The 27,004-nt window shown below is 37.1% G+C and overlaps 2 long non-coding RNA genes across 3 annotated transcripts in view; both read right to left on the bottom strand.

Annotated features, from left to right (window-relative positions):
* LOC128086654 (uncharacterized) overlaps window positions 1-27,004 on the bottom strand; it is a 57,399-nt gene that overhangs the window by 22,838 nt on the left and 7,557 nt on the right. The gene's annotated exons all lie outside the window — the stretch shown is intronic.
* Window positions 626-14,863, bottom strand: LOC128086658 (uncharacterized). Of its 2 annotated transcripts, none has more exons than XR_008209468.1 (2): window positions 13,020-14,863; window positions 626-4,096 (listed from the first exon to the last, which is right to left on the bottom strand). It is a non-coding gene; the product is annotated as an uncharacterized LOC128086658 (long non-coding RNA). The 2 variants fall into 2 exon arrangements; XR_008209469.1 differs by lacking the exon at window positions 13,020-14,863 and adding an exon at window positions 9,740-13,013.

Raw genomic sequence — 27,004 nt, 5'->3', positions numbered from 1 at the left:
TGAGAATCCAAAGTGTTTGGTACTTGGGCAAAGGATTAGAACAAAGAGCAAATTAAAACAGAGGATAGTGCAAAAAATGCTTTCCACTTATCACACACATTTTTATTCAGGTTTCATCTTTGCTAACAGTGAAAACACAAGCTGGAAAGAGTGTTTCCTCTTGAGCTATTTATTTTCTGCAGTAAACTGCTAAAAGGCAATATTGGTAGTATTAGCATCCTAGGAAGTAGGAAGGAAAAAGCAATTGTAAAATTAATTGTTTAGGTGAGAAGATCTTTTCAAGGAGAACCAGCAATCCAAAAGATTTACCATAAAGGGAAGAAATAAATGGAAGGAAAACACTGTTTGGTCAAATATCCTTGTAAAGTGCCTTATTATGATGACCTCCAGAATCAAGAGATCAAGGTGTAATTTGTAGGAGAAGTGAATATGCAGGACTTTCAGGTGCTTGCTTATATGAATAAATGCAGAAATACAAGATCATCTTTAAATACAGGTGTCTTTGTACAGCCTTCTATCTTGTCGTCAGACATTCTAATTTGTCAAGATCTCTCTGCAAGACCTCTCCACATTTGAGGGAGTCAACAACTCTTCTCAGTTTAGTGTACTTTCAAATACTGAAGAATTTGAAGCAATAAATATAGGTTTTTATTTGTTATTGTTTTTTATATTGTTTTTTATATTGATATTTAAAATATTTTCCGCATAGTTATTCTTGAAGAATATATAGATTTATACACTGAGAAAGTTTACAGTCCACATATGGGAATATGTTCATAGACCTCACAAAAAGGAGCAGATCTTACTCTCACATCTGGCAGTCATTTGTTCATGATGGAGTTCTGCATCTGAAAGTATTGCATAATGAATATGCAGGGCCAAAATCATTCTGGGTGTAACAGTACTGACGTCAATTCCCTTACACCACGAATGAATTTTTTGTGTGGAATGCAAACTGTTTTCATGACAGACAGGGAAACAATTCAGCATGGATGCATCTTCTTATTTTCCTTTAACAGCTGGCAGCTGGTAGACATTGGTGTACTGGCCAAGTACAATAAATGAGATGGACAATGAAGAAGAACGATTACAAAGAAAAATGAAGAAGGTTTCTCAGATAAGAATGAGTCTATATGACTTTTCCTGCTCGGAAAGAGAAGGAGAATAGGGGGAGATGGTGAAGAGAAATGATCATTTTTAGGAAGCAATTATAAAGTCATATGTTTCATAACAAACAGAAGCAGATAATCATTACCCATTGCAGCCACTTCCAGGCTAATTTTCTTCTCAGTGTGGTCATAGAATCCTAAAACTGCTCAGGTTGGAAAAGACCTTAAAGATCAAGTCCAACCACAGCCTAACCATACTATCCTAACTCTAACAACTACCGCTAAGAGCCACAGCTAATGCTTCATAGTGTTTAATATCTTCATTAATGGTACAGATGAGGGACCAAAGGATACCCTCAGAAATTTTGCAGTCTAATACAGTATGGGGAGGAACAACTGACACAACAGGTGATTGTGTTGCCATTAAGAAAGATCTCCACAGGCTGACAGGAATCTTGTAAAGTTCCAAAAAGTGAAGTACAAACTCCTGCACCTGGGGAGAAATAATTCTGTAAACCAGTGCAAGCTGGGGCAACTGGCTAGAAAGCAGTTTTGCAAAAACTCAGTTGTACGTACTGGCAGACAAGTTGAATAAAAGCCAGCAATGTGGGCTTGTAGCAAAGAAGTCCAAAACAACATCCTGGTATACAGTAGGAAGAGCATTGCCAACAGGCTGAGTAACATGAACTTTTCCCTCTACTAAGTATTGGAAAGGCCATATTTGGAGTATTAGGCCCAAGTACAAGAGACATGGACTTAGTGGATTGAGTCTGGCAGAGGGCCATGATAATGATTCAGTGACTGGAACATCTGCCGTGCAAGGAGGGTGTGAGAGAACTGGGATTTTTCAGCCTAGAGAGGAGTAGGGTCAGAGTGGAACGAGACTGTTTGCAGTATTTCTCAATGAATAAACAATGGTCACAGATTGAAATACAGGAAATTCCATTTACACATAAGAACAACCTTTCTATAATGGAGTGAATTATCCAGAGGGGTCATCTTGGAGATATTCAAAAGTCAATTGACAAAGCCCTGAGCAACCTGCTGTAGCTGGCTCTGCTTGAGCAGGGAGCTGGACTGGAAGATGCCTAGAAATCCCTGCCAATGTCAGCTATCCAGATTCTACAAAATACAGCCAAGTTTTCTGTTAGGCTCTGAACAGCATAGGAATCGTTACAAGGTCATATGGGTATGGTCAACACAGAGTATAGGACAAAGATTTTATTTATCTTAGATTTAAATGGAGTGGCAGCATGATTCTGTTTCCTTCTCTACCTCATCATGCCTCTGGGCTACTGATCCTGCACAAAAGAAATTCCTGAATTTCCCAGAACAGAGGCTGCAATTGTAACTGCTAATTATGGTAGCCACAAAATTAGGAGGTTATGGCAGTCACAGCTTAGTCCAAAATGTTAAATCAAGTCCTTGCAAATAAGAATACAAATGAATTTAAAACATTTTTTAAATTATTTGTAAGTCCTTTGTACAGACCAATAATTGTGAATACACCTGATTTGTGTATACTTTTCTTAAATTTCAGTTGCTTTACAATGTTCTTTCTTTAATTCTATTTCTACCAACATCAAGCAAGCATAAGTGAATGTCGGTGGGTGCCATTTTTTTCCACAGGGAGGAATTCAGTTCCACTGCTTTGCTTCATACCCACTTCCGTGTGAGACATCATTTTGTCAGGCTGCCTCTCTGCTGCCATCTGTTGCTTGGCAACATGTCATGGAATATCTGTGGGAAGGTTCAACCTCTACTGCCATACCACCACCATCTGCCTCTGACTTTGTCAGCCAACATAATAAAATAGGAGGCATTACTTTCAGGGCAGCACTTACATGCATGTATATATACATACATACACATTTATATATACATATATATACACACACAAATGTATACGGTTACATATGTATAAATCATAGATTAAGGATATAGCCTTAATAATGGATATATTGGAATTGGCTTATGAACTTATGTTTTTATCTTATTCAGCTGACTTACTTCAACAGAAACTTAAATGAATTTAATTGAGCTACAGCAATATAGACCAGTAATAGGAAAATATCTGTGTGCATACTCATAACTTTTAATTAAAAATCAGATATATTTTTTTTTAATTCAGCAATTTCAGACTGCAAAATTCAATGTTTGCAACTTCAAACACTGAACAAAAAAATAACATCCTCAGTCTAGTCACAGTTAACCACATAGTGACTAAAAATAGCATCAGCTAGTCCTCAGGATGTATCCACAATAACAGACTACTCAAAATGTTCTGCTGCTATTCCCTACCTAATATTATGCCTACAACAAAATGCGGAAGTTTAAAATATCTCTGTAATTATGGTAAACAGACAACAATCAGTAAAATTGCAGAGTACTGTCCGCTGTTCCTAACCTACAGGTTGTATATAGAAAGCTAAATTAAACAATTCTGCCTGCTTTGGGTAGTCACGTACATACTAGATCCAAGTGCCTGTAAAGCATAGGGAAATATATATTATACATATATTTATTATAATATATATATATTATTATATATATTTTGAGTTGGATATAAACTCAGCCCAGACTTTCTTGAATATTCGTATATGAATTTCAATTCCAAACAATTGCTGTATGTTTTGTGTTTCCTTACTGTGTCAAGAATTTTCACAGATATTTTTAAATGTAGGAGTCATTAAATATAATGACACTACTTCCTTTTACTTGCTTACTGTGGAATTGTGATATTACTCAGTGTCCAAAAACGTTTCTGCTACACTCAAGCCAAATTCTGTGTTGAATTGAACACAAGAAGAGGCACATATCTTGATGTTCCTCTCTGCATGCATTCTGAGGAAAGTACTTATTTTGGAGCATGGCTTCCATCCCATATGGCCTGTGACCTTCTGCTTATGTACTGTGGCCTCTGAGTGAGAACAGGAAGAGGTGAATCAATCAGCTGCTCTCTGAATCACAATCCTCTCTGGATTTCTCTATGGAAAACAAGAAAAGAAAGGAAAAAAAAAGGAGATAACTATTAGAGCAGAAACATTCCTTGAAGCTACCTCTGCAGCTGCTGTGAAGAGGATTCACCAGCATCATTATAAAGATGGGTGTAATTGTTGGCAAAGAAGTTTTGCAGTCATACATTGAGAAAATCTTTGCAACTTATCTGCCTTATTCTGTCTCCAGAACCTTCCCTTGTATCTCACTCTGAATAAAGACTTCCTAGTCTGTGTTGCTGAGAAGTTTAACCCAAGAATAGAATGTCAGCATCTAGTAAAGTGCAACTCAGATTTGGTATAAATTCATATTCATCCTACGTAGGAATAAATCGCTACACTTCGTGTAACAGAGAAACAAAACTGTGATTACAGCATCTCAAGACTGAGTATGTACCACATTGTTAATAAGACTTTCATCTTTACTGACACATTCCTTGTTGTTCAGTCTAAAGCAGTAGACATTATTTTAGAAGTATAATGTTGAGAGACAAATTTTTGCAAGTTACAAGGGATTTGGAGCATCCAGTTTGGACTCTTTTGTCAAAAATTAGAATTCTTTAAGAAAGTGATAATGTTACTAGAAACTTACAAAAATACTTGCTCTATTAAGTATGTACAGTAGGCTTCAAGGGTACATAAGTCTGATTCCTGGAAATCTGTGAGGTGTGTTACATAGCTATCACAGAATGCTTTCCATTGGAAGGGACTTTTAAGATCATCTAGTTCCAACACCCTGCTATAGGCAGGGATACGTTCCTCTAGACCAATTTACTCGAAGTCCCATCCAGCCTGGCCTTGAATGCTTTCAGGGAAGAGGCATTCACAACTTCACTGGGCAACCTGTTTCAGTGTCTCACCACCCTCACAGTAAAGAATTCTTTGCTGATATCTACTCTAAATCTACCCTCTTCCAGTTTAAAGCCATTTTTTGTCATTGTGTTGCTACCTGCCCTTATAAAAAGTTCCTCCCCAGCTTTTCTGCAGGTTCCCTTCAGGTACTAGAATGCCACTATAAGGTCTACTCGGAGACTTTTTGTTCTCCAAGGTGAAGAGCCCCAGCAGTAGAACCTTGCACTTGGCCTTGTTGAACTTCCTGAGGCTGGCATGGGCACACCTCTCAAGCCTGTCCAGGTCCCTCTGGATAGCATCTCTTTCCTCTAGCGTGTTGACTGCACCACTCAGCTTACTGACATCTGCAAGCTTGCTGAAAATGCACTCAATCTCACTGTCCATGTCTCCGACAAATGTGTTAAATAACACCAGTTCCAACACCAATCCCTGAGGAATGCCACTTATCACCAGTCTCTACTTGAACACTGACCCACTGACAGCAACTTTCTGATAGCTATGAGAACTGTATAGACTTTGACAACCATTCTTCTGCAAATGTAGGAGTACAACTTGTGCCATATTCTCCTGGAGACAAAAATCTGTCAAATATTTATTTTATGAATCAGGCTATAAGATATACTGAATTTCAGAGTAAACATTCTTTGAGTTTCATCTCACAGATGAATTAGACCATTTCTGTATCAGATACACTCAAGATTTTTGTAAAATAGCCAAAAAATCTGAGCCATATGTTCAGACATGCTTAAAAACAGTAGTGAAATTGTAGTATCCAAAAATAGCTCTGTTTTCCTGGTCTGAGGAATTTTTTATTTTTTTTTTAACCTGGAATTTTATCACTATTTTGAGACAGATAGCAAGAGCTAACATAGCAAAATGAGTGTAAAAACTATTATCAGAGCAACAAGTGACTATGCTTTTGCAACTTACTTCAGGAAATTGTACCAAAAAATTGACAAGTACATGCAGTCATAACTGATCAATTTCCCTGCAAACTCCTGAAAACTTCTTCAAATTGATTCCTTCACTCAGCTGCTATTTCCCTTGCGCTATTTTGAGGAGAAGAGGGGGAAAAAAAGCCCTTAATGGCTCTGCTTCTGGTAGTTCCTTCCTTCCTGCCTGCCTTTACTGAAAAATTGTTTTGCTTATGATCCTGTTGAAAACTAGAATAATATAGAAAATCAATCTTTGTATCATTTATGTATAAAATCAAATGCAGACTCAGATTAAGAGATTTTAACACTCCCTAGTCATGCTACTTGTGATGTCTTTCCCCAATATAGCTGTTAGTTCTGAAGTTCTGCGTATGTTCTCTCTCTTTTCCATTTGACTGTATTATCTTATAGTCAACTAGGTCTTCATTAACAAAGTCCAGGAACTCATTTCAGTGATAAAATATGAAAAGAACTTCTGTAGAGGTTATGTAGAGAATGCTAAAATTGGATGTCTGCTACTTTGTTACTTACTGTCAGTAAAAGGAACTTTGGTTTGGAGAATCTTACTCCCATTCACTGTGCTTTTATGCATGGATGTAAATAATTCTCACAGTGTAGGGGACAGTAAAACCAAGTCTCTCTGCCTCTCAATTAAAATTGATTTTTAATTCCTGTTCTGGTAATTTCTGTAGACTTTTTCTATGTATTTTGGGTGTTTTATTACTATTGGTAGAAAAAAGCCTTTCCTGCAAGTTTAGTTGGTGATCGCAGGTGACACTATGTATCCCAGTTTGAAAACAGTCCCAGTTAATTACTTGAAACATTTATCTCCTTGATTAATCATCTCATGAGGACATTACATAAATTTTCATTGGGACTTAGGCTTCTGAATGCAGAAGTTACTTTTGAAAAAGAGCTTAGATGACTGACTTGGATATGTTCTGAAAATCATCCTTTGTTAGCTTTAGCATTAAGAAAAAAAATGAAGTACACATTCCTGTAATACATCATCAAATTCTGTCTAACAGAGAATCAGAAATGTTCTAAAATGTGCAACTACAAAGAGACATAAACTTTGAGACATTTTTGTGGTTTCAGAGAAAACTGACTTGAGTACATACATCTGGAAAGTCCCACCAAGAAGCCACTTCTGTATTTTCAGGAAATTAAACAAAAGGGCCCACTACAAATCTTCAGTTGTCCTTTGTTTGTTTATTTTAAGCCACATAATAAGCGGACATTTGTACATCTTAGGTACAGGATTTGTACCAAAAGACATTGTTTGATGATAAAAGGGTATTTCACGAAAACAACTGTTCTTAACATTTTTGAGATAATTTTTTTTTAAGGGTCTTCTATTCTGTGAGACTGTGGGCAGTGTGGGGATTTCAGAGCTCTGCAGCTGTGGAACCAAGCCACAGTCACAGTCTTTTTTTGAAATTACCAATTTCAGAGATAACCTGTTGTTTGAAAAAGATATACTAGAAGATGTCCCTGAATGGTCTTGATAAAAATGGTGACTGAAAGGGTAGTATCCCGAGTTAGACAGGTATTCTTGAGTTTGAGAACATCTATACTAGATCAGAAAGTCTCTGTAGCACCTCTCCAGCACTGGTCAATTAACAAATAGCTACATGAAAATGTAAGAACAGGACAAGTATATGTGACTCGGAAAATCCTGATCTCCAGTAGCTTGTAATTCAGAGATTTCTTTATATAATGATAGAAGAACCTTATTGGGTTTGTCTCCAACAATGTCCATAACTACGTGCTTAAGAAACAGTAGAAGCAAGAAAAACACATACTTTCCTGCACCTTCCCACCTCTCTTGATATATTTATATTGAAAGAATTCATAACTCTCATACAGTTTGCTTGTTTAGTTCCATACCAGCAGATCTCCAAGCATGAGTAAAAAAACTTCCAATCCTGAGACAAGAGTTCTAGAAGAGTTGAAAACAAGATTTTTTGTAATGATACTAATATCAGGCAGTTATTGCAAAGCAATCTTTGCTGCTTTGTGGTGAAGAAAATGGAAATTCTGTAGGACAGAAAGAAAAGTAAATGAAAAGAGAGCATTCCTCACATTGATGTGACTAGCACACACTGTTGAATGGCCAGTAGTAGTCATTGACATTGTTCCTTTGTTCAGTAACATTTCTAGCGTTGTGAAAAGCCATCTTCTGATAGAGTAAGATGCTTTACTAAGCATGAAGTAATACTTAATACTTAAATTGATACTTCACTTTTTCTCTTTTTAGGAAAAGGAGCCTAAAGAGATTGTTTGGAACAAGTATTTTCATAAGGCTTTAATTTTGCAAAATGTAAGTAGTAATGAGGATTTACTGCAGAACCACCCTGTCATACTTCTGCTACTCTGCTACTCCCACATAAAGCATAATGCTATGTGCAGCATGATGTCTACACCTCACATAAGTCTCCATTCCAATAAGATGTGACAGCTGAGCTTGCACACAATATTATGCCTTACTGAAATATTAGAGTTTGTTTTGCATAGTGACATGCTGATAAACTCTTAATTAACTGTTATTTACAAGTATCTGCTTTTACAGTAGGTCCTTATTCATTGGTCTCTACCTATACTATGTCTACATATGCCAAATTTAGATTATATTGCAATTCGTATCCTCTTGTGTATGTACAAAGGACTATTAGCTGTAAAGCCTTCTGTGAGACATTTTATATGGAAAAATACTTACAGAATATATCAGATTGCACAAGACACCTGCCTAAATTCCGGAATTAATATCTGCTAACCATTTATATGCCAAGATTCTCATATCTGCTAACCATTTATATGCCAAGATTGTCATTCACAGTAAATTTGTAACTGTATCCAGACCACAAAAGCAAAAACATTATTTGGTGAATAAGACATTTCTGATCCATGGTCACATGGGTACTAAATAGTAGACCAGCCTAACACAAACATGTTATTATGATTTTTCCTTGCTTTACCAATCCCCATAGGATGCCATACCCTCATTCTAAATTTCAGATGTCTTTTTCTAATTGGATGCTTCTTTTTGTGATGATGAAGATAATTCATGGAGTCTCCTAAGCATATGCAAGACTTTTCAGAACAGAGTGGATACTTCTGCTTTAAAGCCACACAATGCTGTTCCATAATTATATAAGATTTTATCAAAAGGGGATTGGGAAAGGCTGTACTTTCCAGAGAACTGAAAATATCACGATCTCTGAAGATATCAAAATAAAACAGATATAAATACAGATTTACTCTCTTTGCGGCAGAATAAGAGGTAGCTTCTGATACAATTCCCTTTGTGATGGTATGAAATATTCTACTGTCTTCCTTCTTTCAAAGAAGTGCAACTTCTTTAAAAAACATTATTCAATGAAGATACTGAATAAAATTCAACCGTACCTAAAAGTTGGAAGCTCTTTAGGGCATTTGTAATCTGTCTTCAAGCCTTAGTGAACACAGAGGGAATCTATACCACTGCTGGAGTCCCTTGGTGCTACCACAATAAAAACAAGAGTGACTGTGGTGAGTAGATGTGACCTGTATTTTTATCTATATTGCCACTTTTGTACTTACACTTGTATTCAAATTTCTCTCCTCTTTAAACATCTCTCCCATAGGTCATAATTTGTGTTTCCCCACCCTGTCCTTTACTTTGTATCTCAATCATAGTAAGGTTTGTAAAAGAGTACCCTGTTGAGAGAAATGAGAAATAGCATAGGCAGTTTCACTAGAACAAGGGAATTTTGCTGCTTCAGATACCAAGAAGCTTTGTCCAATAAACCAATCAGTGGCTTTATTTCTCTAAATGCATAAATGCACTGAACTCCTGATTCTCTACCACTTAACAAGGTTGATGAGAGTCAGCGAAATGGCTTGTAGCTTAATTTATATATCCAGTAATTCTTGTGGCTTGTAGCTTTTATTTATATATCCAGTGATTCCTCTGAGGACCTGAAAGGAAAGGTAGAAATAATATTCACCCACCTTGCCACCTACGTGCATTGCCTTTTTTTTTTTTTTTTTTTTTTTTACCCCTGCACAGCTTTTCATTGTCTAATAAACATTACAGAGGTCATTACAGAGCTTTTGTAGTTCAGCTGCCAAGCCATCTTTTCCTGTGGGAGGTGGGAGTTCTGTTAGGAAAGGTATCTTCTACATATCCAGATTCAAACGTTATTATCTGCTTTTAAGTTCAAGACAACAGCAAGTACAGCAAACTTAGTGCTACTAATACAGGATCCTTTCTTTGAAGTTTTAGCCCCAAAAGACACCATTTCCATTTGGCAGCAGTAGCTGATTCACATGTTATCTGAAGCTATGCTTCATCTTCTGGGAACTGGAGGAGCCTAGATTTGTCACTTGAAATGTCAGCAGCTTTTTAGGTCGCAAGAATTGAAAAGGCACAGGAACTAAAGCCAGTTCTAACTTTTATAATAACAGTAGCAAGATCTCTGAAACCAGGAAGAACAGGCCTTGGGATGTTTTAAGTGCAGGGCCAGCATACTTTCAGCCTATATCTATTAAAAAGCATATGCCATTCAAACAAAAAAACATCACTTATTTATGCTTCTTATTCTCCACACAGTGTCATATTATTCTAATTGTACAGTTGGCACTATGAGATCCAGCCAAGGCCAGTGGAAAGTTCTGCATAGGTATAGACACACAGAGAAAGGGCTTGTTTCCTCCCTGAAGACGAACCTGATTTTATTGTTGTGTGAGACTGGAGCTTATCAGGTACTCATCATTGACAAATATGCCCAAAAAAAGAATCAAAAAGAATCAGAATTCAGCACAGAGTGGTCTGTAAGATATTTTGAAAACAACCTGAGAGCGTTATTATTACATCCTTATCTCTAAATTGGAAAGAATTTGAGTAGATTTGAAGGTTGGAATATACAGTGGATAAAAAATTGGTTGGACAGCTGCAACCAGAGGATTGTGGTCAGCAGCTCTGTGTCTCAGTGGAGGCTGATCACAAGTGGTGTCTCACAAGGGTCCATCTTGGGACCACTGTTCTTCAACATCCTCATCAATAACACAGTGGAATTGAGCGCACCCTCAGTGAGTTTGCTGATCACACCAAGAAGGAAGGGATACCATTCAAAGGGACCTAGACAAGCTTGAAAAGTGAGCCCACATGAACCTCATGAGATTCAACAAAGGTGAGAGCAAGGTGTTGCATATTGTTGGAGCAGTCTCGGGTACACATACATACATACTGGGAGAAGGACTCATTGAAAGCAACCCTGCAGAGAAGGACTTGGGGGTCCTGATGGAGGAAAGGCTGGGCTTAAGTCAGCAGTGTGTGCTTGCAGCCCAGAAGGTCTAATTGTATCCCAGATTGCATCAAAAGAGGGATGGCCAGCAGGGCCAGTGAGGTGATTGTTCACTACTACTGTGTGAGGCCCCATCTGGAGTATTGTATTCAGGTCTAGGTGCATGAATGTCATACAGCTATATTGGAGTGTATCCAGAGGAGGGCCACAAAGATGATCAGAGGACTGGAACACCTCTCCCACAAAGACAGTCTGAGGGAGCTGGGCTTGTTCAGCCTGGAGAAGAGAAGGCTCCAGTAGGGAGACCTTATTGTGGCTTTCCAATGCTTAAAAGGAGCTTACAAACAGGAGGGAGGCTGACTGTTAACATGGACTAATAGTGATAGAGCAAGGGAGAACAGTTTTAAACTAAAAGAGGGAATATTTAATTAGATGTTGGGGGGAAAATTTTCACTCAGAGGGTGATGAGGCTCTAGCATAGGCTGCCACGAGAAGCTGTGGCTCTCCATCCCTGGAGTTATCCAAGACCATGTTGGATGGGGCCCTGGGCAGCCTGATCTAATGGGTGGCAACTTCTCCCACAGCGTAGGACTGGAGCTAGATGATTCTTAAGGTTCCTTCAAACACATGCCATTGTATGATTCTATGATTCTATTGTTATAATGCAGTCAGAAAATTGTGTTTTGGTCAGAATTAAGTTAAATACAATATGTAAAGCAATAGCTGCAAGTTTATAAGCACAACCACTTAAGGGTAATACAGAGAATTTAATGGAGGGACAGTTTGTGACCTATTGTCTATTAAAATGGTCTTATTTGGCCTGGTCTCAGGAAATGTACCTTGAATCAGACCAGCGGTCTAGTGACCTCACTAACTACTGAACTACACGAGACAGACATGAAGGATTCAAAAAAAAAAATAAAAAAAAATCTGTGGAAAATGTAGTCTGAAAGCAACACTCAAAAAACAAAGGTGAATGATGTGTTTGTAGATATAGGAGTGTAACTTTGACACAGAATGGCAGATGGGTAAAAGTGTTTTACCTTCATGTGCACTGTTTGAGGATTAATCTCTGTATTACAAGTGAATTTGTGCTAGAAAAGAAAGCTTAAGAGGGATCATACAGTCTTGTGTTCAGAAAATAACAGGTTTACTGTCTTAAAAAAAATGAAAATTTTTAGTGAGGTATGTGGTTATGATGGCAGATTTAGAAAATTATTGGTAAACTATAATAGATTGTAATTTTAAGAATGACTGAATATACTTCATTGGTGGTGTCTTCCATTGCATGGACTGAAGTCTCAACCTGACTTTAAATGTTTGTGTCTACTCAAAGTGCTCATTATATTCATTTTTTGGCACAAAAGTTGTTTTTGTTTGAAGAGATGTGTAAAATGTTGGGGACTATTTTAGCTTATTCATTGAATGTAGCCTTATTTATTTGAGAGTCTATCTCTATAAGCAAATAATTATTCCTATTTGAAAATGTGAATAGTTAACAAAAAAATTCCACTAGTTTTTCATTTGAGTCCTTTTTAAGGCTGCATAATGCAAAATTTGGAAAAAACTTAAGTTGGACATATTTAATCCAATTTTGGAGATGAGATCACTTTCCCTCACAATACTTGAATTAAGAAGTTGAAGATAAACCACTAGTATGATAATTCTAACTATTTTTAATGTATACATAGGAAAAAATGTCTAAATTAGATTTGGCAGTATTTGTGAAGTCTGGCAGTGACAGCTGTCAAATAGGAAAAGTATAGTTGGGAAACAAAACCTGGCAAAATGACCTCCACCTCATAGAACCAGAAGAAAGGGAGTTCAAGTCATACATACTTAAACTGTCCAAGGGAATTTGTATCATATTTTGGCTAGAGAGAGAACTGCCAGACAGCATGTGCATTTAGTCTTTTGCTTGGAGAACAACAGCTTGACTTCTTCCTGTAACAGTACCCAAAAAAAGATGGAGCCCCAGATGTAAAGGTGGCCTTGTGCCATTTAGGTTGGAGTGTGGACCCACAAACAGCAGCACTAGTGAAGAAGATACAAGGTATGGGTAAATGCAGCCCTCAGAGTCTCCCTGTCACAGAACATGTCAATGACACTATATTTCCTGCTCAGCTAGGAGTGCATCCTTCCCAGTCATACCTATATTAGCAACAGATATGAACAGATTACATGTGTGAAGTCTGCCTTTAAACAGATTCCTTGCAGTGATGGAGAGGTGACGCATCACATCTTCTCAGTATTTCACCCGAAAGCAGACTGATCAGCTGAGGAAGAGAAATGAGCAACAGTAATTCCCCTCAGAATATCTGCATCCTCTTCCCAGTACTTCCTCATAGTCCTTGTTTGCCATATTTTCTTTCTGAATACAGAACTTCAAATATATGCCTGCATAATTCACTTTTTTGGTTACACAGCTTCCTCAGGGATTTTTCCTACTACCCTTATTCTGCTTTAGCAAGAATCTTTCTGTTTCTCACACATGTGACTAACCAAAAAAAAAAGAAAGAGCCCTTTTTCTCCAGGAATAACATAGAAAAATAAATATAAAGCACTTCCTAGCAATTTTGGCACATCTAGAATGCTCTTTACTCTTCAGTGCAGCTCTAAAGAACTTTTATCTACTTTTTCTTCTGACCAGTTCTATAAGTCTACCTGAGGTACCAACTTGAGCACATAACAGCAGTCCTAAGTGCCTCTAAATTACCTTCAGAAAATACCTGAGATGCCTCTCTTCCATTTACATGCCTGATTAAGTGCTTATTTGCTATGTAGAGCAAAGCTCTTGCTTTGAAAATTCTGTTTACTTAACAATTATCTTTTTGAAATACAGCAAAGCGAGACATTTCTACTCTGGTATTTCCAAATCCCTCCTTGGCAATGTTAATCAATCCAAAACCTTTTTTCTCCTTTAAATAGAAGGCAGAATATATGAATGCAACAAATCAGGGTTGTTTTTGTGTTTTTTTTACTTTATGTTGTCATTCGAGGAGTCTCTAAATTTCTCTTCTGTAATACGAAGACACTGACCCCAGGCCAGCTTAGCAACTCTGCTCTACTCCAATGAGACAAAACTGGATTGCTGATAGGCTCTGTATAAAAGCAATTCCCAGATGATCAGGGGCAGCTTCTGTGGCTACAACATATTCCCCTTTCCCAAAGACTTGGCATAAGCAGTTCTCTGGGAGAAAGTGGATATGTTTCTGTCAAATTCATCACAAAGTTGTGGTTAAACAGTTGGCCATGGCTGAACATAGTGGTTCTTTAATTTGTCTAAATAAAAAGTCCTTTTCTTTGCCTACTCTTTCTTATGTAAAAAAACTTTTATTAGTTGTGTTAATCTTCCTCTTACCAAACTCTCACTTCCTTGTGATTTGAAGTGTATCTCATTGTTAACTGGTATTTATATAAATAACAATAAATCAGTTAGAGACTGATCTCAGACAAGATCACAACTGAGATTTAAAACTCAAAATTATATAACTCAGAGCAGAATCCAATGTTTCAATCTCTTCTATCCAAAATGATATAAATCTCTCATGAATGTGGCTAAAATTCTGCAATGTGGAGACAGCTCCAGTTCTTTCCTGTCTCTTCCTAGCTGTCTTCTTGGCCTTAATCTCATTGCTTTAATTTTCTCATTCCATTTCTCCATCTTTAAAATGGTGTTAAACTTTACACCTTTGTTAAATAGTGTGAGATAAACCAGTTAAATATTTTAGTAGTGCCTGAGTTTTATTAGTGTGTGGCTGGTATTGATTTCATTTTATGCAAATATTCTTTCATATTATATGAGACGTGTATGGTAACTGTTGAGTCATGGCCTGAGCTACTGATAGAGCACTCAGGGAAAAGAACTGGTCAGCCCTGAGAGCACAGGTGAAGACAATTCACATGCATCACCAGAAAGGGTGGAGCCTGGCTGCACCTCTTTTAGGCCCCATTTAGTGGCTGACTGTCACTAGGGAAGAGTCTCTTTCTGAAGGTCTTTCCTTAGTGAAGCTTTCCCTTACAAACCTAGAATCTTCTGATACAGGTGAGCAATTTTCTCTTCCTTTATAGCATCTTTGTATCATGCTAGTCTTTCTGTTGTCACTCCTTTGTTGTTAATGCCTTTCCCATCATACTGTTCTGTCCAATTGCTACAGGATGCTTTAGTAATCCAATCAGGATTTCAGTGCAAGGAAGAAGTCACCAGCTGAAGTGCTTAAATGGATAAGGATGGGCTTTGACCCAGTGAGAAGTGGGTAATTTATGAAATAAAACCATTCTGTGTTGTAGTTTTACTTGATAGTGGATTTATGTATGAGTTATAAAACATATTTGATACAAGATGACTACTTGCTTTCTGTTTTTATTAAAAAAACAAACAAACAAGCAACAATTGTATCTGCTCTTTGGCTATGCCCAGCTGTAGAACCCACCTGCCTGTGCTGTCATATTATGCTGCCCATTGCAGTATTCTGCCAGACAACCTCTAAGTATAATTTAGGAGTCAACATAGGCTAGTGACCACTTCCAGTAGTGGTTTGCATATAGCCACTGACTTGGAAGGGCAGAGAGAGGCATTAGCAGTGCTGATAGGATGAGGCCATCCCAGTTGGCTCAAGGCCTGGAGAATGTACTACAGCATTGTGCAGTAGGAAAGAGAAAGGAAGTGACTAAAATGTGCTATTGGTGCAAACTTTTGTTTAGAAAGATCTTGTTTTTTTTTTTTTTTTTTTTTTTTTTTTTTTTTTTTTTATCTGAATGTATTCACTCAGTTATTTTTTGTGGGTGGCATCATTTTTGAGCTGTGAGTGCCACTGATACTCAGTTCTAAAGTCAGGATTTAGCTTCTTTTTAATTGACTTACTAAATAGGCAGAAGGAAATCATGTTTCAGGAAATCAGAGGATTATATTAAAAGTTTCGTACTGAAAGCATTTTTTTACCTCTATTGTGCCTTATGCATAAAAGCTTTTAAGGCAATTGTACAAATATTCTAAATTAAATATTACAAGCTTAACATGAGATGCTGATAACAGCGTTTTGTATCTTGAACCCTGCAATGAAGGAAAATATGAAGGCAAGTGCTGACTTCAGCTTGGCTGGATCTAAGCTTTTAGATGTTTCAGCTGTAGGTCCAAGCATCTCAGGATCCGTTTTCAGTGCTGGAATATTTGTATACGTGATTCTACCTCTCATGTGCAAGATAACAGTTTTTGAGTACTGAGAATATCCAAAGGTTCAATGTCTCTAGCCTGAGAAGAGTTGGGTGGCTGACCATAGTTGACCTGCACTGACTTTCAGCAGTGTGGAAAGGCGCAAGTTGCTGTGGTTAGGGAATTCCCATAACCTTGCTTGAGTCTGTTTTTCATCAGAGAAAAGCATGTTGCAGGTTACTGTTTAGAACCAAGCATGTTACCAGCAGCAGTTTTTGTAGGATGCTTCTCCTGAACTATTAAAGGTATTAAGGAAAGCACAATGCATTACAATCCAGATGCTCTCAGGATAGAAGAATGACTGAAAATGCAGGCAGATATCGGAGTTAAAAACCCTTTTCTCTCTTTCTTTCCTTGTAAGCAATGTGATTATCTGCACAGATCTGCTTAAGAAATACATAATTGGCCAGGCACCAGCTGACAATTTGCTGGTGTTCAGTTTTAAAATGTGACTGTATTCTGAACCTCTGGCATAGCTTTTTTCTTTTTTCTTTTTTTAAGTCATGAATGAAATCAATTAACTAGTTTTTCATTGTTTAAACTAATCTAAGTACTTTTTGAATCCCCTGGTAACTGCTCTACCTCCTGCACTGTATTTCCAGTGGGGAAACCTGCTATTCCCAAGCTGTAACACAATTACATTGACTGGCTTTTCCTTGGTGCTAAAAATTCAGGCTAATTGTGCAGCGCATAAACCCCTTCAGTGCTCTAAGTCTACCTTAAAGGGACTTGTTTGAACATTCCAATCCCAGTGTGAAGAACAGCCAACCAACACACACTGCTTCATTTTGGCAAAGCTACAGATAAAGCTTTTGTGTTGTTCTTAAGATAACGCTCTTTGTACACAGGTGTCCCATCAAGTTACTTATTTACGAGTTACAACATTCCCTTAAGTCCTCTACTGCATACCAGTGTGTACAGAAACACACACATTAAGAAGCAGAGAGGTAAGGAAGACTGATATTCTGTCCATGAGGGGACATCCTGGGCTTGTAACACTCCATTCTTACAAGTCCAACCAGCTTGACTGATCTTTGCTAGGAATCAGAAGTTCCAGGAATGCCATATCATGCACAAGCAGAGTTATCTCTGCTTACTCTATCAGATGTGGACTTAAAACTTAGGCAATCTTTACTGTATAGTCTGTTATACAGAAGTATAGCTGAGATCTTTTATGCAGGAAGATAATTGTTAATGAACTGATCAGATTTTCAGTTCATTTAATGTGTAAAGTATTTGCATGATAAAACATCATGCATTTCACTGTCATGCTTAGCAGAGAATGTGCTATGCAGAATTAATGAAAGACATTATATTATGTTCTCTGCAATGTTTATTCTATGTACTATCACCATGTTATTTGATTATTCTGATCAGTTTAAGCCTGACTGTCACAACACTCATGCAAAGAAAGGGCAGATGTTTCAGAAATATAATGGTAGTATTTTATCTGTGGTGCACAAAATTATGGACAACATTTTAAATTGCCCTGTGAACTCAGAATACCTTCAGTTTAAGAACATATTTGTTAGCTCAGAATTCAGGACTTGAGACTTGCTTGTTTTTCTAGTAAGCAGAGTATCTTCCAAGGTAAATGTGTTCCTTTTGAAATCAGATTTTGCATGCATATAGATATTGTCTTAGTTTTCTAATAAACAGCTTTTTGTTTAGGAACTAAAGACTGGCAGCTACTATCTGCTGTTAGTATTGCTTCAACTGAAATAAGGATGTGCAAAATTGCATGTGTATACAATCACCTGTCTCAGAGGGCTTGATGACAGATAGATGTCTTTACACAGACTTAAATTCATCTGCAACCAGTAACACAGAAAAGATAATCTGAGTAGCAAAAGTGAATTGGTTTACATTTTCAATTACTTGCTTGAGAGCTAATCTTGATCTTCTTGAATTTGCTGGCAAAATTCACACAAACATCAGCTGTGTGGGAACAGCCCCTTGTATCAACAAGAACTGATTCTACATGGAGATGTCAGTTACTGGCCCACCTGCCAGTTCTGCATAAGAAAACATGAATAGCCTGAGTCTCATTCAGTGTTTGTACTTGTGGCCCCAGGAAGAGTCAGGCTATATGACACAAGATGCAGCAGCCAATTACTGCTTTATGCTTACTGAGTAATTCATTGAAAAATGGACAATAGAAGAAGAGTGCTTAATGCTTTACTCAATTCTGAAAATTTGACTAAGATGTGTGACTGAACCAAGCAGAAGCTTGGCACTAAATCTGCTTATTAGTATTGGCACTACGTGCGCGCGCACACATATATATATATATATATATATATATATGAGGAAGAAGCTCTAAGAGCTCTAAAGAGCTGGAATATTTTGACTTGAAAATTGGCAATTGAGATTGTCTGGGGGGTGGACAGAGGTAGGAACTGTTTTATTGAGCAGATGAGAATTCTGAATGCAGCAGGAAACATAACTGACAAAGCTTTCCGAAAATGCCGGCACTGATATTAAATATATGCCTCATTCCATTTGAGTAATAAGAGTCCTGTGAGTTAAATTTATTTCTCACTGTGGTGAAAAACATGTCCCACACACATGTGATGTGGCACTGGGAGAAAAAGGAGACAAACTTGGGGGGAAGTGCTGCCAGTACTGCCAACTCTGGGCTCACAGCTCAGCCCCTCCCTGCCCCAGGCAAGGGAAATCTCAAGGAACTGGTATTATATTAGAGAATATTAGAACTGAAATCTTTATAGTCACAGGACAAGTCCATCAGCTTCTCCATAAGTGCTTCTAGAGCCTTCCTGACCCTTTGTAGGTTCTGGATGAAACCATAACTGGAAGGAGCTGGAAGGGACAGCATTGCCTTGATTCTTACACGGCAGTCTTTTATGATCTATCACTTTTTAAAATGAAATATGGGGAAAGAAACCATCAGACATTTCTGTGAGGACAGTATACTTGCTGTTATGTTTCCCCACTCTTGGCAGATGACAAAGGCATTGAATGTCAATAATTAGAACATATGGGCAAAATTTTTTTTACCCCTTCCACTCCCAGATGCTCACTTTTTCTTGTGGCAAAGTATGGCTTCAGCATTTGATCTCTTCTAGTCACCTCTCCCATCCCTTTAATGAAATTAGTTGCATATGTAGGTTTGTGTTTGTATGTTTCCTAATTTCAGGTAAGATCTAAAACTGTATTTCAAACAAGAGGAACATAAGTGGGCATAGTTAATTACTTTTTATTAATGTCTTTTTCTACAAACTTCTCACAGAGCAGAGCACTGGTCTCCACAGACTTTTTTTTTTTTTTTTGACTCTTCATGTATGTTGATTAGCTTTTTTATATATTGATTTCTGGTAGCTCAGCCTCTTCTGTAGGAAACAAAAGGATCGTAAATAGAAAAAAAAATCAGGAAAAAATATACAAATGGCATAAAGAAAATAGCAATGGGAAAATATGATTCCACACCATTTCCTGATTTGTAGTATATGACAGAGTAATGGACTTCATACCATAAGGGTGTTACAACTCTAACAAAAAAAATAGGGTATTATTGAAGGGTTATTTCAGATCTTGATCATAATGATGGCAGATCCAAAATAGCAGAACACGAAAATGGTGTAAAAAATTTACTTAGGTGTTTTACAGGAATAGTCTGCACTATATGATTACATGGCTTTATTAAAGAAAGCTTTCTCATGCAAATAGTCTGATGGAAGTCTTGGCCTATTCTACACACCAGTCTTAGTGGAAAGGGATTGCATTTCTCTTCTTTCCAATTGTTAGGAACTTGTTTGTTCATATAGTCAAGCATTATAAAACCTGGCAGATTTACATATCTTATTTAGGATACTAAATTAGTAATATATTGCAGAGGAAGTATGTCTGAAGTAGAAATCTTCAATGAAACTGTTAGGAAAACATCAAATTTTCACCAATTCCAGTTTTTGTATAAGAATTACAGGTTGCATTTGTTTGAAAGAACGTGTGGTATGCATGAAAGAATGATTCATAGAATGGCGGAAAAAGAAGAGAGGAAGAGAATGCAAAATCAGTGCGAAGTGAGCTCAGGAACAACTTTGAAATCTAAAAAGATGGATTTCAAGTAAATATGAATGAGAGTAGAAGTTACCTCCTGTGTATTGGATCTTTCCTTGAAATGTTTTATGTGGATGGGGCAATCAGGAAAGGGATTTATTTTAAATGCTAGTCACACTTTGTTAGGTGCAGTCTGAGAAGCACATAATACGGGAAGAGCTTCTACATTAATAACTATATAATTACTCAGTCTCATGTTTAAAAATTTAATATTAAAAATAGATTATTTCAAGTCAGAGAAAACCATTTCATCTTAGAGCTGTTCATCATGTTGGCTGATGCATATTGAAACTCCTGCTCCCCATGTACAGTTTGATACTAGCTACTGCATTTTTCAGCTGGTGATTATTCAGTCAACAATGAGAAGAGAGCTATTATCTATTATCAGGATGGCAGTGATGTGATAGTAACAATTCCTCTCAGAAAGATTCAAGGATTCATCCAAAATCATGGAATAGGGTATCCTGATCTGAAGGTGCCATAGAAAGGCGCCACCTTCAGAGTCTTTGTGGATTTTGTGCTGAAATAGGATTTATGTGTGATCATACAGCAAAGGCAGTGTTCTCAGAACTGTTTCTAAGAATAGCAGGATGAATTCTTCAACTGTTCTGAGTAATTTCAGAGCAGCATATATTGTGTGTTTCTCTATCCCATGAGAGCCTTTTGATCGTGAAAATACATAATTTTACATCAGTGATTTTTGGATTCTTTTTTCATATTAGCTTGACTTGCTGGAGAAATTTACTTTGCTGCACAGTATTTGAAGAATCTCTGTGGAATTTGGAAAGCAATAGATGCATCAGCTTTAGAACTTCACATTTCTTCACCTTAACTCTGAGCAAATGACAAAAGACTGTGAAAAACTAAGTGGTAGACTTGAAAATGAAGAATCTGAGAGAAACAGCGAAGCATCTGAACCACAAGAGAACTGTCCTCAGAAGATTCATTATGATGCAGTCAAAGCTTACTGCATGTGTTTCAGTTGATATAAGTAATCACTAGCATCTTTATGAGCAGTGAAGTATAGTTATGGCCAGCACGGGAGATGGCAATGATATGGCAGATTGGGTTATTCCATAGTAAATGTCAGCTGTCACCAGTCCTGAAAGCCATTGATTGGCTCTATTACTAATGGGAGATAAAACAAAAATCAACATTATTGACATTATAGGAGGAAGGGAAAAGAGTGGTGGAAAGATTAAAGAACAAAGGAAAAGCAATCTGATCTATCTGAATCTAAGTGAATCCGGCTGAAATGTCCAGAGGTTTTGTCAACAGGAGAGGCTGCTTCTTTTACATTCCGCAGCTCTTGTTTGTCCCAGGGTCAGATAGCTTCAGGACTGCCTTAACTAATACCTGGAACACAAGGCTGACGGAGTAGTTTGGTTAGCAAATAATTGTGAAAGTATAAATTTCATGTAACAATGTATCTCCTGTGATAACGCCTTACACTGTCGGCTAGGCAAGAGATCTCAAGAAGCGTATCTTCTAAAAGCAGAATTGAAGATTTACAATCAAATACATGCATATTTGGCAGTATGAATATTTGTTTTAAAGTTCAGAAAAAGAAAAAATGGCATAAAATATTTTGACAAATATTTATCTCATGAAGCCATTTAAACCACGACATACCACATCAACACATCTCTGATGGCTTCAGCAGGAACACAAGCTGAATGTGCTGAATGACTGTTTTGCTTAACTCCTCCTCATGCCAGAAGATAAATGTACTTTCTTTTTCTGTTTTGAAACTTGAACTATACTTGCAGGAGTGCTTCTCAGATTGTTGTCAGTTTGAATACAGGTAATTACTAGGTTCATTCAGGAGGGCACAGCAGCAAGCAGACAATATCTCAAGACTTCATTGGCAGGAATCTAAAAAGACAGGAGTTTGAAGAACATCCTCAGAACTTATTTTCCATTGGACAGCCTCTTGCAGCTTTTTATGTAGTCCCTGTCCTGTAAATAGCAAGATTCTTTGTTGTCAGGTAATTGAAGAAAGCAATGGTTATTTTATTAGCACTCTTTCACTGGGTTTATTGGAATTCTATATACAATATGTCAATCAGCTGCTGTTTCCATTGACTTCCAAGAAAGTTTTGCTCTTTGATTTTCTCTTGAGGCTCTTAAAACTTCTTAATTTCCCAAAATACTTTGCTAACCCACTTTTAGTATTCTTACTCTTATTATTCTTAATTGTTTCATAGCCAGTCAAGATAAATAACAATTCCTAGCAATCTCAGATATGTAATATTTTCAGGTATATACATTCTCTACTAACTGCAGAAGAATAATGTGTGGTTAACATATTCGATGGAAATCAAGACGTCTGGAATCAATTCATGTTCTTACCACAGAGACTTGGTGCAACCTTGGCCAAATCACAGCAGGAAAAAATATACAACACAAATCTTTAGGCATATGATCTAGATACTTCAGCAATAATCTAGTCTCCCAATGCATTTCCTGTGAGCTATAGTTAGGGAATCATGTTGGTGCCTCCTTTTTCTTTCTGCAAAAGCTATCAGGCTTCCGTTCTTTGATTCCTTGCTATGTGTATATTCAAAGCTAGCTCAGCGAGATCCTTGAGCCCTGTAGCCGAGTTGACTCTAGCATTATCAAAGACTGACCAGTAGGTATAATTCTATGGAAGAAAAGCAGCTGAGAAGGTTTATTACTTTATAAATGCTTCCTTTTTAATATGTTCATGCATATGTATATCTATGTATGTACTTGTGCATATGTGCATGGCTACACATGTATTTGTGAATGGCTGTATAGGTGTATGAAAGATTAAAAACAAGGCACTATGCAGATATAAGGAGATTAATTAAGGGACAGAAGAATTCCACAAAAAACACAGAGCATAATTCCCACTAACTGTTCTGCCTTGTACTTGTCTATATTCTCCATCTAGAATGAGTAAGTGGAAACACTTCATCAGCATCCCAGATTACAAGAGGAGCAGAATGCTTATCAACTGCCACACATTTCATAAAGGGGAAGAAGCTGTTTGCTGTAGTGAAAATCAGATGAGGCTGAAGAGAAGCAATCCTGGCTCTTACTCCCACACCTGCACAGTTCAGCTATGCCGAAGCACTTTAGTCAGTCTCAGAAAATCAAGAATATAATTTTAAATCCTATTGTCCTCTTGCACAAAGGGGAGATCCAGGACTTTCATACCATACACATTGCTGCTTGATGGAAAGAACTAAAAATAGCTTCTAAAACCTGATTAAATTTATGCATATTTGCAAATTGGATTTGGTCGTTATATTAACAGAACAATGCTATTTGTAGAGCAAATATATGTACTTCATTATTTACTGTGTAAGATTTAAAAAATGTATATTTACAGAACATAGAAAATAAGAGGAAATATATAAGACATTAGTATTATCCACGATTCCTTTATAACAAGGCAGGTTTTGTCCATACTTCTTGAGAAATGGCATTTCCTACAATAGTACCCACAGAGAATAAGACCTATTTTGCCAAGCGCTATGGAAACAGAATAATCTTGAAACCAGCCCTACCTCAAACAGTTTACAATCTAAGAAATGAGAGAAAGCAGATAGTAGGTGTTCGTTTAGTCTTTATGTCTTGCCTTGTATACTGGAACTGTAAAGAATTATATAAATTGTTGCTGGTTCTGATGCAGTTTTGTGATTTGCAGATTAAACTGAAACAGTAAGGATGGCTTCTGCCCTACTGTTCCAAGACATGTTTGAACCTACAGATCTGAATAAATCTGACAAACTCCTTTCTCACAAGGTCTTTTGACTTTCATGGTTTTGATTCAAACTTGGATGGAAGTAGAGAAGCTACAGATCTTCCAATTGCTTCCAAACCAAATTCTACGTTAAATCAAGCTTCAGACTTTGATTCTGTTCCATAATTACTCTGAAAATTAGTACTATTTATTTTCCCTTAAATGTTCTGAAATCATTAAAATGCTCCCATTTTAACATTTGCTGGCAGTTCGCTTGTTTGTGAGATGTGGCAGTAGGGAGAACGCGGAAGAACTGAAATGGCTTTAAGGCCTTCAGGTGAGAGAATCGAGCCTCTGCCTCTAATGTCTCTAATGATTTGGATAATATGGATAATATAATAATGATTCTACAAAATTTGTTTTAAAATCTCATTTTAAAACAACAACAACAACAAAAAAGAAACAAACGTGGGAGCAGTGATGTCTGTGTCTAGCATTTGTTTCTCATCAAGTGCTGAAAGTAAAGCATAGAGCTGGAAAGGGACCAAGCAGAGTTCCTCCAGCACTGTCTTTCAGATGCACATAATTTGTACCCCATGCATGTAGGTGTCACAGGTGGGTAGGGGGCTACTGGCAGAGGAAAGTGATCATCATAGAGATCGTGCAGAGAGAATGGGATAATTGAGAGGACTGGATTAACAGAAATGAAATTCAAAGGCTAAAAAAAAGGTTATGAACAATGGACAAAAGTTCTACTCTAAGATCTGGCCTCTTTATCTAAAAACTGCTCAGAAGGAGAGGTACATGAGTACATTAATGGGTACAAGATTATTCTGAGCTACTAACTTGCCATAACCACAGAAAAAGAAATGCCTATGCATTCATAGGCTTACTGAAGACGCAGGAAGATTAATACCTTTAGTACAGTGCATGTATTTGCAGTACTTCATATTAAATATTCTGTGATTTACATTCAAGTAGCATAAATTCAAGCTCAGGAAGATGCTGGGATGAGCTGTCCAACACATGTTGGAGATGGAAAGCCTGTCATGTGGGAAGAAGGGACAGAGAGACCTTGGTCTGGTTTATCCAAAAGTATGGGGACTTGTGTTAGCTAAGGTCTAGCAATGCCTCAAGGTGGAAATTAGCTATTGAAGTGAGAGACAATGGTGTCTTGAGAACATGGATATAAGTAACTTTAGGATGGAAACTTGGATGTTTCCTCCTAATTAGGAAATTACGAGAGAAGTCAGTTCCTGCTGTGAGTGTGGAAGTGAATTACTCTGGGTAGTTTTAATATAAACTTGGGTACTATAGGGAAAAAAGAATATGTATGAGGTTACTCATGTCAGTGCAGCTGCATAACTCAAATTAATGTCTCACATCTCAATACTCAGTATTGGCTTATTTAATGCAAAACTGAGTTTTTAAATGAAAGTAGTGTCTCAGCAACTGGACTGAAACCTTTTAAAGTTATCAATATATCCAACTCCCTTTGAATTCATGTAAGATATATACGTTAAAACGCTGGGAGCTCAAGTTCTTTTTCCCCAGTTATTGATGTGAGCCACGCTGTGATATGGAAGATGGAAAGACAAATTTTTAGTCAGTAATCAAAAAAGGCTGTGATATTATTTCTAATAACAGTGCTTTCCACCCCACCCCTCCCACCCTCCTTAAAGGACAGTAGCTTAGTTCTTTCCTACCCTGTGTTTACCAGCTGTGGAGTAAAGATCATCTGTGTATCTGTTGGTGTATAACAAAATTTAAGATTTATTGTTTACTTACCGAAGATGCCAAATATTTCTAAACAGCAGGTGAGTAGTTATTTTACTGAAAAATTAATTTTTTTTAATTACATTGACAGGAACTAAGATTTTTCTTTGCATTTGCCACTAAATCTTTGTGTCTGTGATCATTGAGCTAACAGCACCTGGTAAATTCCAGATGACTTTAAAATCTTTTCCATCTGTAGCTGTCTTTGATGCCTCAAAAGAACTAATTTATCCATTATGGACTAATTTCTTTACTGATAATCTAGTGAGAATGATGCAAAAATACTCTTTGAGCCTGCTCTTTTTCAAATGGATTTAGTGTCCTTTTTCTTTAGCATTCAGCTCTCCTTAAGGTCTGAGAGTACCTTTTTATGGTTCACAAGTTGTTGTTGTAATCAAGTTGGCTGCAGTCCCACAGTAAGCTGTGTGACTCAGTGACAGTTGCAATCAGTGCACCAGGAAAAAGACAAAGAACTGATACATTGGGAAGCTGCAGCCACGGATGAAAATATTTGGAGAGCTTTTCACAAAGTCTATTACTTGGAGAGCTTCAGATAAATCTGAGCTTTGAAGTGTTCAATATCATTATTAACTAATGCATGTAGCATCTAATGTTGCCAAGTTTTATATTTAACAAGCATTAAGTTTCAATTAGATACAATATTGTTAATTTCCCACAATAAAAAGTTGCACTACATTGCTGTGCACTGTAAGACTTCTATTCAGGAAATACCTAGATATGTTTTAAGAGAGGCAGAAAGTTTTACTATTTAAAAGCCACAAGGTGGTCAAGGATGCTCTTAACTTGACTCATTTGCTTAATTCTCAGAAATATCAGTGAGATTTCAGTATGAGACAGAAAGGAAATACTTTGATTTTAACATTGTCATTTATCATTCCAGAGCCTGATGTGTTCTCAAGAAAACAAGAATTTTCATTTCTCAAGTACCCTGCCTAGGACTTGAAGAGTGCTTTGAAATCAGTGATGTTACTTCAATGGAAGGTATCTATCATTCTTTTGCCAATAAATGATAAAAATCCCCTGATA

The sequence above is a fragment of the Tympanuchus pallidicinctus genome, unplaced genomic scaffold (assembly GCF_026119805.1).
Source record: "Tympanuchus pallidicinctus isolate F22 unplaced genomic scaffold, pur_lepc_1.0 scaffold3, whole genome shotgun sequence".
Taxonomy (NCBI): Eukaryota; Metazoa; Chordata; class Aves; order Galliformes; family Phasianidae; genus Tympanuchus; species Tympanuchus pallidicinctus.
The sequence above is the reverse complement of the archived record's forward strand: the minus strand, read 5'-3'. Positions and strand labels throughout refer to the sequence as shown.